The 10798-nt window shown below is 39.0% G+C and overlaps 1 non-coding gene across 1 annotated transcript; it reads left to right on the top strand.

Moving 5' to 3' along the window:
- Window positions 1-776: 776 nt before the first annotated feature.
- On the top strand, window positions 777-880 carry LOC130943090 (small nucleolar RNA R71). The gene has a single exon (XR_009071625.1). It is a non-coding gene; the product is annotated as a small nucleolar RNA R71 (small nucleolar RNA).
- Window positions 881-10798: the final 9918 nt, after the last annotated feature.

The raw sequence follows: 10798 nt of genomic DNA on the forward strand, positions 1-10798 counted from the left end.
CAAATTCGGCCATGTCTATGGCTTTGCACTCTCCTTTTGGATTTTCTTCTGTATTACTTGGGAGAGTACTAGGAGGGAGTTCAGTAATTTTCTTGCTCAGCTGTCCCACTTGTCCTTCCAAATTTCTAATGGAGGACCTTGTTTCATTCATGAAACTTTGAGTGGTCTTTATTAGATCAGAGACCATTGTTGCTAAGTCAGAAGTATTCTGCTTAGAACTCTCTGTCTGTTGCTGAGAAGATGATGGAAAAGGCTTGCCATTGCTAAACCTGTTTCTTCCACCATTATTGTTATTGAAACCTTGTTGAGGTCTCTCTTGATTCTTCCATGAGAAATTTGGGTGATTTCTCCATGAAGAATTATAGGTGTTTCCATAGGGTTCTCCTAGGTAATTCACCTCTTCTATTGAAGGGTTCTCAGGATCATAAGCTTCTTCCTCAGATGAAGCATCCTTAGTACTGCTTGGTGCATTTTGCATTCCAGACAGACTTTGAGAAATCAAATTGACTTGTTGAGTCAATATTTTGTTCTGAGCCAGAATGGCATTCAGAGCATCAATCTCAAGAACTCCTTTCTTCTGATTAGTCCCATTGTTCACAGGATTCCTTTCAGAAGTGTACATGAATTGGTTATTTGCAACCATTTCAATTAGTTCTTGAGCTTCTGTAGGCGTCTTCTTCAGATGAAGAGATCCTCCAGCAGAGCTATCCAAAGACATCTTGGATAGTTCAGAGAGACCATCATAGAAAATACCTATGATGCTCCATTCAGAAAGCATGTCAGATGGACATTTTCTGATTAATTGTTTGTATCTTTCCCAAGCTTCATAGAGGGATTCTCCATCCTTCTGTCTGAAGGTTTGGACTTCCACTCTAAGCTTACTCAATTTTTGAGGTGGAAAGAACTTTGCCAAGAAGGCATTGACTAGCTTTTCCCAAGAGTCCAGGCTTTCTTTAGGTTGAGAATCCAACCATATTCTAGCTCTGTCTCTTACAGCAAAAGGGAATAGCATCAGTCTATAGACCTCAGGGTCTACCCCATTAGTCTTGACTGTGTCACAGATTTGCAAGAATTCAGCTAAGAACTGATGAGGATCTTCCATTGGAAGTCCATGGAACTTGCAATTCTGTTGCATTAGAGAAACTAATTGAGGCTTAAGCTCAAAGTTGTTTGCTCCAATGGCAGGGATAGAGATGCTTCTCCCATAGAAGTTGGGAGTAGGTGCAGTAAAGTCACCCAGCACCTTCCTTGCATTGTTGGCATTGTTGTTGTTTTCGGCTGCCATGTGTTCTTCTTCTTTGAAGAATTCGGTCAGGTCCTCTAAAGAGAGTTGTGCTTTGGCTTCTCTTAGCTTCCGCTTCGAGGTTCTCTCGGGTTCAGGGTCAGCTTCAACAAGAATACCTTTGTCTTTGTTCCTGCTCATATGAAAGAGAAGAAAACAAGAAAATATGGAATCCTCTATGTCACAGTATAGAGATTCCTTGAGGTGTCAGAGGAAGAAGAGAAATAGAAGACAGAAGTAGAAAATTCGAACTTATCAAAGAAGATGGAGTTCGAATTTTGCATTAAGGGATAGTGTTAGTCCATAAACAGAAGGATTGTGAGAAGAGGGGAAGTAATTTTCGAAAATTAAGTGAAAAATTTTGAAAACATTTTGAAAAACACTAATTGATTTTCGAAAACAAAAGTGGGAAGGAAGTAAAGTGATTTTTGAAAAAGATTTTGAAATTAGAAATTAAAAAGATTTGATTGAAAACTTATTTTGAAAAAGATGTGATTAAAAAGATATGATTGAAAAGTTATGGTTTTAAAAAGATGTGATTGAGAAGATATGATTTGAAAACAATTTTAAAAGATATGATTTGAAAACAATTTGAAAAGATATGATTTTAAAAATTTAATGACTTGCCTAACAAGAAAAGATATGATTCAAACATAAAACCTTCCTCAACAGAAAAGGCAAAAAATGTTCAATCAAATCATTAATTGTTAGTAAGTATCTTTGAAAAAGGAAAGAAATTGATTTTGAAAACATTTGATTGAAAAGATATGATTTGAAAAAGATTTGATTTTGAAAAACTTTGAAAACTTGAAAAAAATTGATTTTGAAAACAAAATCTTCTCCCTTTGCCATCCTGGCGTTAAACGCCCAGAATGTGCACATTCTGGTGTTTAACGCCCAAACTACTACCCTTTTGGGCGTTAAACGCCCAGCCAGGCACCCTGGCTGGCGTTTAAACGCCAGTCTGTCTTCTTCACTGGGCATTTTTGAATGCCCAGCTTTTTCTGTGTGATTCCTCTGCAGTATGTTCTGAATCTTCAATTCTCTGTATTATTGACTTGAAAAGACACAAATTAAAAATATTTTTGGATTTTTAATAATAAAAATGCAACTAAAATCAAATAACAATGCATGCAAGACACCAAACTTAGCAGTTTGCATACTACTGACACTAATGAGAATGCATATGAGACACATAAACACTCAAGTCAAGAGAATTCAAAGATCAAAACAAGGAAATCATCAAGAACAACTTGAAGATTAATGAAGACACATGCATGAATGCAATAAAAACAGAAACATGCAATTGACACCATACTTAAAGTGAGACACTAGACTTAAACAAGAAATATTTTTGGATTTTATGATTTTGTAAATTTTTTTGTGCTTTTTCGAAAATTAAGTGGAAGAAGAAAATAAAGGTATCAAAATTCTTAATGAGAATTCTAGGAATCATGCAATGTTAGTCTAAAACTTTAGTCTAAAGGAATTAGACATGGCCGGCTAAGCTTCAGCAGGACATTGCATTCAAGAGCTAAATTGATGAGAATCAATCAGCTTTGGTGATGATAAGAACATCACTTTGAAACACTAGAATTCATTCTTAAGAACTCTGAAGAAAAATACCTAATCTAAGCAACAAGATGAACCGTCAGTTGTCCATACACAAGAACAATCCCCGGCAACGGCGCCAAAAACTTGGTGCACGAAATTGCAATAACACTTTTGCAATCCCGCACAACTAACCAGCAAGTGCACTGGGTCGTCCAAGTAATACCTTACGCGAGTAAGGGTCGATCCCACGGAGATTGGTGGTATGAAGCAAGCTATGGTCATCTTGTAAATCTCAGTCAGGCAGACTCAAATGGGTATGGTGATGAACGAAAATAACATAAAAGATAAAGATAGAGATACTTATGTATATCATTGGTGTAAGAGCTTCAGACAAGCGTATGAAGATGCCTTCCCTTCCGTCTCTCTGCTTTCCTACTGCCTTCATCCAATCCTTTCTTACTCCTTTCCATGGCAAGCTCGTGTAGGGTCTCACTGTTGTCAGTAGCTACCTCCCCTCCGCGCAGTGAAAGCTAATGCACGCACTCTGTCACAGTACTGCCAATCACCGGTTTGGTTCCCTCCCCTACCGGAATAGAATCACTCTTTTGCGTCTGTCACTAACGCCCAGTAGGTTACAGGTTTGAAGCACGTCACAGTCATTCAGTCATTGAATCCTACTCAGAATACCACAGACAAGGTTTAGACCTTCCAGATTCTCTTGAATGCCGCCATCAGGTCCTGCCTATACCACGAAGATTCCTTTTAAAGAATCCAAGAGATATTCACTAAGCCTCAGATGCTTGTAGAACAAGAATGGTTGTCAGTCACCTTGTTCATGATTGAGAATGGTGATGGGCGTCAATCATCACCTTCATCATGTTGAAGAACAAGTGATATCTTGGACAAAGAACAAGCGGAATTGAATGGAAGAACAATAGTAATTGCATTAATACTCGAGGTACAGCAGAGCTCCACACCTTAATCTATGGTATTGATGAGCGGATATTTTGTACGCTTTTTGGGGGTAATTTCATGTAGATTTTAGCATGTTTTAATTAGTTTTTAGTTAAATAATATTAGTTTTTAGGCAAAAATCATATTTCTGGACTTTACTATGAGTGTGTGTATTTTTCTGTGATTTCAGGTATTTTCTGGCTGAAATTGAGGGAGTTGAGCAAAAATCTGACTTAGGCTGAAAAAGGACTACTGATGCTGTTGGATCCTGACCTCCCTGCACTCGAAATGGATTTTCTGGAGCTATAGGAGTCCAATTGGCGCGCTCTCAACGGCGTTGGAAAGTAGACATCCAGGGCTTTCCAGCAATATATAATAGTCCATACTTTGCGCGAGGATAGACGACGTAACTTGGCGTTGAATGCCAAGTACATGCTGCTGTCTGGAGTTAAACGCCAGAAAAACGTCATGATCCGGAGTTGAACGCCTAAAACACGTCAAAACCTGGAGTTTGACGCCAAGAAAGGCCTTTACACGTGGAAAGCTTTAGTCTCAGCCCCAGCACACACCAAGTGGGCCCCAGAAGTGGATTTCTGCACCTATTATCTTAGTTTATTCAATTTCTGTAAACCTAGGTTACTAGTTTACTATTTAAACAACTTTTACAGACTTATCTTGTACCTCATGACATTTTCAGATCTGAATTACATACTTTGTGACGGCATGAGTCTCTAAACTCCATTGTTGGGGGTGAGGAGCTCTGCAGCGTCTCGATGATTTAATACAATTCCTTTGTTTTCCATTCAAACACGCTTGTTCTTATCTAAGATGTTTATTCGCGCCTAACTGTGGAGAAGGTGATGATCCGTGACACTCATCACCTTCCTCAACCCATGAACGTGTGCCTGACAACCACCTCCGTTCTACATCAGATTGAATGAATATCTCTTAGATTCCCCAACAGAATCTTCGTGGTATAAGCCGGATTGATGGCGGCATTCATGAGAATCCGGAAAGTCTAAACCTTGTCTGTGGTATTCCGAGTAGGATTCCGGGATTGAATGACTGTGACGTGCTTCAAACTTTAACCTGCTGGGCGTTAGTGACAGACGCAAAAGAGGGATTCTATTCCAGTAGGAGCGGGAACCAACCGGTGATTGGCCGCACTGTGACAGAGTGCGTGCATTAGCTTTCACTGCGAGGATGGGAGGTAGCCATTGACAACGGTGACACCCTACATAGAGCTTGCCATGGAAGGAACCAGGCGTGTGAGAAGAGGACTTCAAGGAAAAGTAGAAATTCAAAGGACAAAGCATCTCCAAAACTCCAACATGTTCTCCATTACTGCACAACAAGTAACGCTAGTATTCTTTATTATTCCAATATATTCCATAATCCTTTATAAACAAATAACTCTATTGTTCAAGTAATCCAAACAATTTTCTTTCACATCCTGACTAAGACTAATAAAATAAACATTGATTGCTTCAAACCAATAATCTCTGTGGATTCGACCCTTACTCACGTAAGGTATTACTTGGACGACCCAGTACACTTGCTGGTTAGTTGAACGGAATTGTGCCCACTCGTATAAAAAATCCTAAGTTCCACAATTCTACATAAATACATTAATGCTATATTGATGTGATCACAATTTCGTCCACCAAGTTTTTGGCGCCGTTGCCGGGGATTATTGAGTTTGGACAATTGAAGGCTTATTTTATTTCTTAGATTAGGAATAATTTATTTTTATTTTTATTTTTGTTCTTATTTTTTATAGAGTCATTAAATCAATATTGATGGGATAGTTTCTTTTCAAAAATTTCTTTTCAAAATTTATTATTTTTCTTTTAATTAATTGCTAATTTTCGTGTTTTCTTTTGCTCTTGGTTCTTCATTGATCTTCAAGTTGTTCTTGTTTATTTTTCTTGTTAGATCTTGAATTCTTCTTGTTTTGTGTCTTTTCTTGTTTCACTTTTGTTCTTTCTAAAGCATTAATTGGAATATTTAGAACAAGTGTTATATTTAATCCAATTGGGTTTACGCTTTGGAACATTTTTTCAAAAATAATTTTTCTCCATTTAATCTTGTGCCAAACTTTAAGTTTGGTGTTTTCTTGTTAATTTTTCTTTATTTTTCGAAAACTTGTGTTGATTTTCTAAAAATTTTAAGTTTGGTGTTCTTTCTTGTGTTCTTGGTGTTCTTGTGAATCTTCAAAGTGTTCTTGAGTTTTTCTTGTGTCTTGATCTTAAAATTTTTAAGTTTGGTGTTCCTTGGTGTTTTCCCTCCAAAAATTTTCGAAAAATAAGGAGCATTAGATCTAAAAATTTTAAGTCCTGTGTCTTTTGTGTGTTTTTCTCTTTCATCATAAAATTCAAAATTCAAAAAAAAATTTTATTTTCTAACTATTTTTAAAACTACTTTTTTCGAAAATTTTACATTAAAAATTCAATTTTCAATTTCAAAAATATTTCCACTTTCTTTTATTTATTTCGTTTTTATTTTACTTAAAAAAAAATAATATATATATATATATATTTTCACAAAATATTTTCAAAAAAAAAATATTTTTACATATTCCACTTTTTTTATTCCATTTTTTTAAAAAATTAACTATAAATTCTCAACTTGTATTCAATATGGAAGCAAGTGGGAATGAACAGTCTAAGAGGACTCTGGGGTCATATGCTAACCCCACTACTGCTTCATATGGAAGTAGTATCTGTATACCCTCCATTGGAGTTAGTAGCTTTGAGCTGAATCCTCAGCTCATTATCATGGTGCAGCAAAACTGCCAGTATTCCGGTCTTCCACATGAAGAACCTACAGAGTTTCTGGCACAATTTCTGCAAATTGCTGATACAGTACATGATAAGGAAGTGGATCAGGATGTCTACAGATTACTACTGTTTCCATTTGCTGTAAAAGATCAAGCTAAGAGGTGGTTAAATAACCAGCCTAAGAACAGCATAAAAACATGGAAACAGCTGTCAGAAAAATTCCTGAATCACTATTTCCCTCCCAAACGGATGACGCAGCTAAGGCTAAATATCCAAGGCTTCAAACAAGGAGATAATGAATCCCTTTATGATGCTTGGGAGAGATACAGAGAGATGCTAAGAAAATGCCCCTCTGAAATGTTTTCAGAATGGGTGCAATTAGACATCTTCTACTATGGGCTTACAGAAAAAGCTCAGATTTCTCTAGACCACTCAGCTGGTGGATCTATACACATGAGAAAAACAATTGAAGAAGCTCAAGAGCTTATTGATACAGTTGCCAGAAATCAACATCTGTATCTAAGCAATGAATCTTTCATGAAAGAAGAAGCCAAAACAGTAACTGCAGAACTCAGTCCAGTGGATCAGGCTAATGAATTCAAGCAGCAATTGGACTTTCTAACTCAACAGCTAGCCGAATTCAAGGAAATATTACAGGAAACAAGAATGGCTAACAGGAACATGGAAATACAATTAAAGCAGACAGAAAAACAACTGTCAAGACAAATAACAGAAGAATGTCAAGAAGTTCAATTAAGAAGTGGGAAAACATTAAATACCTCACTTCAAAGCAGCAAGAAGCAAAGAAATGAACGAATAGCTAATCAAAATCCCTCTGAGGACAAGCAGAGCCCAGAAAGGGATAAAGCTGGCACTGAACGCCCAGACCATGCTGATTCCTGGCGTTCAACGCCAGAAACAAGCTTGAATCTAGCGTTGAACGCCCAAAAGGAGCATGGTTCTGGCGTTCAAACGCCAGTAACAAGCAAGGAAGTGGCGTCTAACACCACTCCAGCTCCTACCTCTGGCATTCAAATGCCAGTAGGGAATCAGTCACATACAAGTGCTGATAACAAGGCTTCCCAACCCACTTCTGTAGGTAATAAACCTGCAGCAACTAAGGTTGAGGAATACAGAGCCAAAATGCCTTATCCTCAAAAACTCCGCCAAGCGGAACAGGATAAGCAATTTGCCCACTTTGCAGACTATCTCAGGACTCTTGAAATAAAGATTCCGTTTGCAGAAGCACTTGAGCAAATACCATCTTATGCTAAGTTCATGAAAGAGATCTTAAGTCATAAGAAGGATTGGAGGGAGACTGAAAAGGTTTACCTCACTGAAGAATGCAGTGCAGTCATTCTAAAAAGCTTACCTGAGAAGCTTAAAGATCCTGGGAGCTTTATGATACCATGCACATTAGAAGGTAATTGCACCAAGCAAGCTTTATGTGACCTTGGGGCAAGTATCAACCTAATACCTGCATCTACTATCAGAAAGCTTGGTTTAACTGAAGAAATCAAACCAACCAGGATATGTCTTCAACTTGCTGATGGCTCCATTAAATACCATCAGGCGTGATTGAAGACATGATTGTCAAGGTTGGGCCATTTGCCTTTCCTACTGACTTTGTGGTGCTGGAAATGGAGGAGCACAAGAGTGCAACTCTCATTCTAGGAAGACCTTTCCTAGCAACTGGCCGAACCCTCATTGATGTCCAAAAAGGGGAAGTAACCTTGAGAGTCAATGAGGAGGAATTTAAGTGAATGTGGTCAAAGCCATGCAACATCCAGACACCCCAAATGACTGCATGAGTGTTGACATGATTGATTCTCTGGTAAGAGAGTCAATATGGCTGAGAGTCTCGAATCAGAGCTAGAGGACATCTTTAAAGATGTTCAGCCTGATTTGGAGGAGTCAGAGAAGATAATAGAACCTCTGAAAATCCCTCAGGAAGAGGAGAAACCTCCAAAACCCGAGCTCAAACCATTACCACCATCCCTGAAATATGCATTTCTGGGAGAAGGTGAAACCTTTCCTGTAATTATAAGCTCTACCTTAGAGCCACAGGAAGAGGAAGCACTACTTCAAGTGCTAAGGACGCACAAGACAGCTCTTGGGTGGTCCATTAGTGATCTTAAGGGCATTAGCCCAGCCAGGTGCATGCACAAAATCTTGTTGGAAGATGACGCCAAGCCAGTGGTTCAACCACAAAGGCGGCTGAATCCAGCTATGAAAGAAGTGGTGCAGAAAGAGGTCACTAAATTACTAGAGGCTGGGATTATTTATCCTATTTCTGACAGCCCCTGGGTGAGCCCTGTTCAAGTTGTCCCTAAGAAGGGTGGCATGACAGTGGTTCATAATGAAAAAAATGAACTGGTTCCTACAAGGACAGTTACAGGGTGGCGTATGTGCATTGATTACAGAAAACTCAATACAGCCACCAGAAAGGATCATTTTCCTTTACCATTCATAGACCAGATGCTAGAAAGACTAGCAGGTCATGAATACTACTGCTTCCTGGATGGATATTCAGGTTATAATCAAATTGCAGTAGATCCCCAGGATCAGAAAACGGCCTTCACATGTCCATCTGGAGTATTTGCATACAGAAGGATGCCATTTGGCCTGTGCAATGCACCTGCAACCTTTCAGAGGTGCATGCTCTCAATTTTCTCTGATATGGTGGAAAAATTTCTGGAAGTCTTCATGGATGACTTTTCAGTATTTGGAGACTCATTCAGCTCCTGCCTTAACCATTTAGCACTTGTTCTGAAAAGATGCCAAGAGACTAACCTGGTTTTAAACTGGGAAAAAATGTCACTTTATGGTGACTGAAGGAATTGTCCTTGGGCACAAAATTTCGAACAAGGGGATAGAGGTGGACCAAGCTAAAGTAGAAGTAATTGAAAAATTACCACCACCTGCTAATGTTAAGGCAATCAGAAGTTTTCTGGGACATGCAGGGTTCTATAGGAGGTTTATAAAGGATTTTTCAAAAATCGCCAAACCTCTGAGCAACCTGCTAGCTGCAGACACGCCATTTATCTTTGATGAGGAGTGTCTGCAGGCATTTGAAACTCTGAAAGCTAAATTGGTCACAGCACCAATCATCTCTGCACCAGACTGGACATTACCATTTGAACTAATGTGTGATGCCAGTGACCATGCCATTGGTGCAGTGTTGGGGCAAAGGCATGACAAGCTTCTGCATGTCATTTACTATGCCAGCCGTGTGCTGAATGATGCACAGAAGAATTACACAACCACAGAAAAAGAGCTACTTGCAGTGGTTTACGCCATTGACAAATTCAGATCCTACTTAGTAGGATCAAAAGTGATTGTGTACACTGATCATGCTGCTCTTAAATATCTACTCACAAAGCAGGATTCAAAACCCAGACTTATTAGGTGGGTGCTGCTTCTGCAAGAGTTTGATATAGAAATAAGAGACAGAAAAGGGACAGAAAATCAAGTAGCAGATCACCTGTCCCGAATAGAACCAGTGGAAGGGGCGTCCCTCCCTTTCACTGAAATTTCTGAAACCTTTCCGGATGAGCAACTACTAGCCGTCCAGGAAGTGCCATGGTTTGCAGACATTGCAAACTACAAGGCAGTAAGATTCATACCCAAAGAGTACAGTAAGGTGCAATCAAAGAAATTAATCACAGATGCAAAGTACTATCTTTGGGATGAACCATATCTCTTTAAGAGATGTGCAGACGGAGTAATCCGTAGATGTGTGCCTAAAGAAGAAGCACAGAAGATCCTTTGGCATTGCCATGGATCACAGTATGGAGGACATTTTGGAAGTGAACGAACAGCCACAAGAGTCCTCCAGAGTGGCTTCTACTGGCCTACTCTCTATAAAGATTCCCGAGCATTTGTGCTCAACTGTGATAGTTGTCAGAGATCAGGCAACCTGCCCCACAGTTATGCTATGCCTCAACAAGGAATCTTGGAAATTGAGTTGTTTGATGTATGGGGCATTGACTTCATGGGACCTTTCCCACCATCATACTCAAACACCTATATTCTGGTGGCAGTGGATTATGTATCCAAATGGGTGGAGGCTATTGCAACACCCACTAATGACACTAAACAGTGTTAAAATTCCTCCAGAAACATATCTTCAGCAGATTTGGTATCCCCAGAGTATTAATCAGTGATGGGGTACTCATTTCTGTAATAAGCACTCTACTGCTCTAGTACGTTATGGAGTCAACCATAG

The sequence above is a fragment of the Arachis stenosperma genome, chromosome 7, assembly GCF_014773155.1.
Source record: "Arachis stenosperma cultivar V10309 chromosome 7, arast.V10309.gnm1.PFL2, whole genome shotgun sequence".
NCBI lineage: Eukaryota > Viridiplantae > Streptophyta > Magnoliopsida > Fabales > Fabaceae > Arachis > Arachis stenosperma.